The sequence below is a fragment of the Lithobates pipiens genome, unplaced genomic scaffold, assembly GCF_037356315.1.
Source record: "Lithobates pipiens isolate NorthernLeopardFrog02 unplaced genomic scaffold, aLitPip1_a1.2 Scaffold_8, whole genome shotgun sequence".
Lineage (NCBI taxonomy): Eukaryota > Metazoa > Chordata > Amphibia > Anura > Ranidae > Lithobates > Lithobates pipiens.
This window is the reverse complement of record NW_027507903.1, coordinates 137,372,757-137,378,687: the sequence shown is the minus strand read 5'-3', so window position 1 is coordinate 137,378,687 and position 5,931 is coordinate 137,372,757. Positions and strand designations below refer to the sequence as shown.

Here is a 5,931-nt window from a genome sequence, read left to right as displayed (position 1 = left end):
GTAAGGTGATTACAGGAGAATTATCTGTGTCTGCTGTGGAACATCTAGAGGGACTCAGGACACAGGCTGGAGGTGGGATGGGCTGGGGATTTATCCTGGTGACCTGTTGATGGAGCCTAAGATGACAGTCTAGTGACAGGCAGCACATTCAGTGCTGGGGCTGCAAGTCATCCGCAATGTACTCCATGGAAGGAGCCAGGCAGGTAACACAGGGCACTGCCCCAGGGCTCCTCCTGTCATCTGATACAGGGAGGATTCACTAATGCTGTGCTGATGGAGACTGGGGCTCTTTTCTTTCTGTCTCTCTGATGTGCCTTTGACAAAGTCTCAGATCTCTGCAGTCTGGGAGGAGGAGGGGGACCAGTCAGACTGGAAGCTTCACTTTCCTTTATGTTTTATGTCCTGTTCACAGAGGGATCTAGGAAAACAGGAAGGAGGCATGCTGGAGCTGAGAACAGACAGGTAACACACCATCAACTGCTGCTGATCATCCAGAAATATACATTATATGGGAACAGACACAGGATCAACTGCTGATCGTCCAGAAATATACATTGCATGAGAACAGACAGGTAACACACCATCAACTGCTGATCATCCAGTGATATACATTGCATGAGAACAGACAGGTAACACACTATGAACTTCTGATCATCCAGTGATATACATTGCATGAGAACAGACAGGTAACACACGATTAACTGCTGATCATCCAGTGATATACATTGTATGAGAACAGACAGGTAACACACGATCAGCTGCTGATCATCCAGACATATACAGTGTATGAGAACAGACAGGTAACAAAAGATCAACTGCTGATCATTCAAAAAATATTTGAGAATAGACAAGTAAAACAGGATCAACTGCGGATCATCCAGAAATATACATTGTATGAGAACAGACAGGTACCACACGATCAGATGCTGATCATCCAGACATATACATTGTAATAAGACTTTGATCAGATGAAGCCTCAATTATACAGCCGGCTCAGTACAGGTGAAAAGTTTATAGGGGGGTTTTATAGTCATTTGTTCATCAGCATATCTCTAGTCAATGTATATGATATTGATGTGTTAATAAATGTTTATTACATTATCCTTATATTTATATTGATAACAAACTAAGAATGTACACCCTAGTGTATTTTATGTTGGGACATATGAAGAGTGGTGGCATCGATGCTTTCACATTTGAGAGATTTGTGTAATAGAATATATAAAAAGTGGATAGATGCCTCCAGATCTTACTGAGATCATTTATCTGTATTTTATATAGAGAGAGAGATTTTATATATATATATATATATATATATATATATATATATATATATATATATATATATATATATATATAAACATCGAGAGAGAGAAATGGAATATATGAATAGTGGAATTGATTGATTTGTATATATGTGGGATTTTACGAACAGTGTCATGGATGGTAGTAAATCTGAGAAATAATTATTATATGTGAGGATATATGTACAATGGCATCGATGCCTCCAAGTCTGAGTCGCAGATGACTCTTTTGTATATGGGAATATATGAACATGGGAATAGAAGCCTCCAGATCTGAGTGAGAGGCGATTTTATGGGGTTAATATACTAAAGGAGTTAATGTATAGTGCTATGTCATGATTGTTCTGGACAATGTGAATTTTCTCTTGTCGTTGTTTTTTTTTTAGAAAACCTTTTCCTAGACAATTTTCTGATTGAAAAAAACAAAAACAAAAGAATGGAGAATCCACTCAATAAATTGTAGCTGTGTTCACTTCAAATACTTGAAAAAAAACCAAAAAAAAAACAGGAATTTTCTGTTTATTTGATTGGATAACTGAAGTTAATTTAACTCCTTTAATAAATCAGCCTAGTGGGGATATATGAACACCAGAATTGATGCCTCCATATATGAGTGAGAGATGATCCTATTATATGTGGGCATATATGATCAGTGGCATAGATCCTCCATATGAGTGACCAGAGGGATGATTCTACTATAGGTGGGGATATATGAACAGTGGCATCCATGCATCAATGTATAAGTGAGAGATTTATAGTGTGGCATAGTGTTAGTGTGAGTATTATAGTGTGGCATATTTGTACAGTGCCATATATGAATCAGAGATGATTTTATTATATATGGGGATATATGAACAGTGGCATCAGTTCTTGCATATGAGTGAGAGATTAATATATTATAGGTGGGGTTATATGAACACTGGCATCCATGCACCCATGTATAAGTGAGAGATGACTGTATGTATTATATTTGGGACTATATGAACCCTGGCATAGATGCCTCCATATATAAGTGAGAGATAAGCTATATATATTCTATGTTTGGATATATGAACCCTGGCATATGATGCATCCATGTATAAATGAGAGATAAGTATTATAAATTCGGGGATATATGAACAATGGCATATGATGCCTCCATGTATAAATGACAGATAACTATATATTTGAGGATAAATGAACAGTGCCATACATGCCTTCATGTATAAGTGAGGGATAACTCTATTTGGGGGATAAATGAACACTGGCATAGATGCCTCCATATAAGTGACACATATAGGCATACCCCACTTTTAAGTACACAATGGGGTTTATTTACTAAAGCTGGAAAGTGCAAAATCAGGCTCACTTCTGCATAGAAACCAATGAGCTTCCAGGTTTTATTACCAAGGCGTAATTGAACAAGCTGAGGTTAGAAGCTCATTGTTTTCTATGCAGAAGTGAGCACTTTTCAGGTGTAGTAAATAAACCCCATTGTGTACTTAAAATTGGGGTATGCCTGTATATATATATTTGTATTTTATTTGGGGTTATATGAACAGTGGGACAGATGCCTCTATGTATAAGTGTCTCGTATATATATATATATATATATATATATATATATATAATTTTATATTTGGTGATATATGAAGAGTGGCAGTGAGAAATGATGCTAAGGCAGATGTCTAATCTGCAGTACATCTTGTACTATGCCAGTGGTCCAGTCTATTAGTTGGGAGGCAATCTATACAGGCTGTTATCAGGCTGTGTTAGGTTACATCTCCTCTTGTGACATCTCCAGCCATCATCAGTGATGGGGAAACTGAAACCCATCATATAATATTTCACTCCAGCCTGCAGATAACAGCCTGCCTCCTATAATACGATCTTACTCCCACCACTAATATCACAGTTGTCCAGAGTGCATAGTGCTAATCATTCACATATATGATAAACATATATTTTCATTAGGCACTGTTAGAGTCCTATATGTAAAAAAAAAAGATTGGTTAGAGAAGCAGACATAGGCAGATCTTTGATGTATATTCCATTACAATACATCCGTCATAAATGAATGTATATTGTGTTTTGTCGGGTCACATTTCCATACTGTCTCCTATGTGGTTGTTTATTGCTCCTTGTCATGGTGTATAATCCTATCCTGTAGCTGGGGGACTTTTTCTGTTGAGCTCTCTTTGCATAACTATTTAAATAAATCTCTCATTTGTTTCTGAGAGGCGCCCGGTGTCTTTTCTGCTCTTACCTGCCGCAGAATTGGCATTCAAATGAGCAGCTATTCATCGGATGAATGGAGCTCAGGGGGGCTGTGCACACCAGGTGCAGCTCCTCAATGCCACAGCCCTGCGCTGGCCCCTGGCGCCGAAAGGGTTAATACAACGATTATGTACATAGGTGGCTGATCCTTGCTCTAGCCTATTATAGGAGTGCCTTACCAGCACAATGGAGGGACACTTACCATCACCCATTTGTGTGCCACCCTGAAGTGTACCCGTTTATGGGGGCTGATGACTCGCCTGAAATAAGACTTAGGTCACCCCTGTATGCCACCCCGCAGTGTACCCGCTTATGGGGACTGATGACTCCCCTGAAATAAGACTTAGGTCACCCCTGTATGCCACCCCCGCAGTGTACCCGCTTATGGGGACTGATGACTCTCCTGAAATAAGATTTAGGTCACCCCTGTATGCCTCCCCTGCAGTGCACCTTTTTATGGGGACTGATGACTCCCCTGAAATAATTGACCTGGGTCACCCCCCCATGCCACCCTGTGTACCCGCTTATGGGGACTGATGACTCCCCTGAAAGGAGACTTGGGTCACCTCTATATGCCACCCCTGTAGTGTACCCGCTTATGGGGACTGATGACTTCCTTGAAAGAAGACTTGGGCCACCTCATAGTATAATAAGAAACTGATGACTTCCCTTAAAGAAGACTTGGCTCACCCCCGTATGCCACCCCTGCAGTGTACCCACCTATAGGGACTGATGACTCCCCTGAAAGCAGACTTTAGCCTACAGCCCACTGCTCTACAAGAGAGTTTTTAGTGCCAGGCGTTTTTTTAATGCCCAGTGTGCATGGAGCCTTGTTTTTCTAAATTCTACATTTATATAATATATACTCATCTTATATATGAGAAAAAGCACTAATTGCAGTTAAATTGAACTCTGCTGTATATCTGTATATTTTTCAGCAATAATTCGTTCTGTTGGAAGGGTGGAAGTGCAGGACACCATATTTTATATGGGGGTGTTAAAATAGAATTTCTCTTAGAAAAGATAGATAGACTTACTGACAATGGCATTGTTTTAGTAGCACCTGTACATATACAATGTCTGGGTGTGATGGATGTAGATGGGTGCAGGTACACACGCCCAGGACTGCAGTGCTGCTGTGTGCCTGTTATGTGAGTGGAACATGGAAGCTGGCAACTGAGGCATCATTAATCCTATACCCACAGGGGGTGTCATTTAATCCGAGTAGCAAAGGGAGAAGGTTTTTTTTGTGCCTGCTGATGAAATGATCTGGTGCAATTCTGTGTGAAAGCTGCGTGATCAGCCATGTACATTTCCAGGCTGGAGACCTGGCAGGTCTGAACCTCTGGCAGCAATATAATTGTCCATTCATTCCAGAGGCAGGTGGAGGGGCAGCAGAACATTGCTAGGAATGGGAGGGCAGCAACCTGTGCACAGAGGGGCGCAAGAGTCACCCTTAGCAAACCATTAAACTTTATTCCCAAAACCTGTTCTGGAAAATAATCTACATATTCTAGTTTTAGGCTGGATTCACACCTATGCAGGTTTAGTGCTTTTTGCATTTTGCAGATTTGCACTGCAGTCCATTTAACATGGTTTCCTATGGAACACGTTCTATAGTGAAAATCTGCAAAATGCAAAAAGCACTAAAAATGCATAGGTGTGAATCCAGCCTTAGTAAACCCACCAGCAGTGGAAGATTCAGCAGTAAATTTGTTGAATTAACCTTTTGACTGATAGAAATAAATAATAATAGTGTTGCATCTAAAAACACAGCAGCGAATTATTATTTCCTATAATGTATATTGTAGCAAAACTATACTACTATAATAAACATATGTAAGGGATTTGATGGAGCTACGTGCTTATTTCATAAAAAGCCCCTAAGAGCAGTTCCATGCAATATCCCAATGGAAATCCGCTTATGTGACTACAGGAGACTGCTACAGGCATACCCCACTTTTAAGTACACAATGGGGTTTATTTACTAAAGCTGGAAAGTGCAAAACCAGGCTCACTTCTGCATAGAAACCAATGAGATTCTAACCCCAGCTTGTTCAATTAAGGTTTGGTAATAAAACCTGGAAGCTCATTGGTTTCTATGCAGAAGTGAGCCTGATTCTGCACTTCCCAGCTTTAGCAAATAAACTCCATTGCGTACTTAAATGTGGGGTATGCCTGTAGTTCTCATATTTGTCTCTCTCCTGCCCATATACTTTGGGCTGGCACAACAATGTGATTTCTGCTGTCATTCATGCCCTCTGTCATGTGCCATTTTTTATGAAGCCCAGAATGTGGCACAGAATGACAGCCATCTCAGGTAATGTTGCCCCACTGTGATCCCTAGCAGAGCCCAGTGATGTGCCACCCT

The 5,931-nt window shown here is 40.3% G+C and overlaps 1 long non-coding RNA gene across 1 annotated transcript in view; it reads left to right on the top strand.

Moving 5' to 3' along the window:
• The window catches only part of LOC143963171 (uncharacterized), a 30,379-nt gene that overhangs the window by 1,190 nt on the left and 23,258 nt on the right, over positions 1 to 5,931 (top strand). The window lies entirely within an intron of this gene.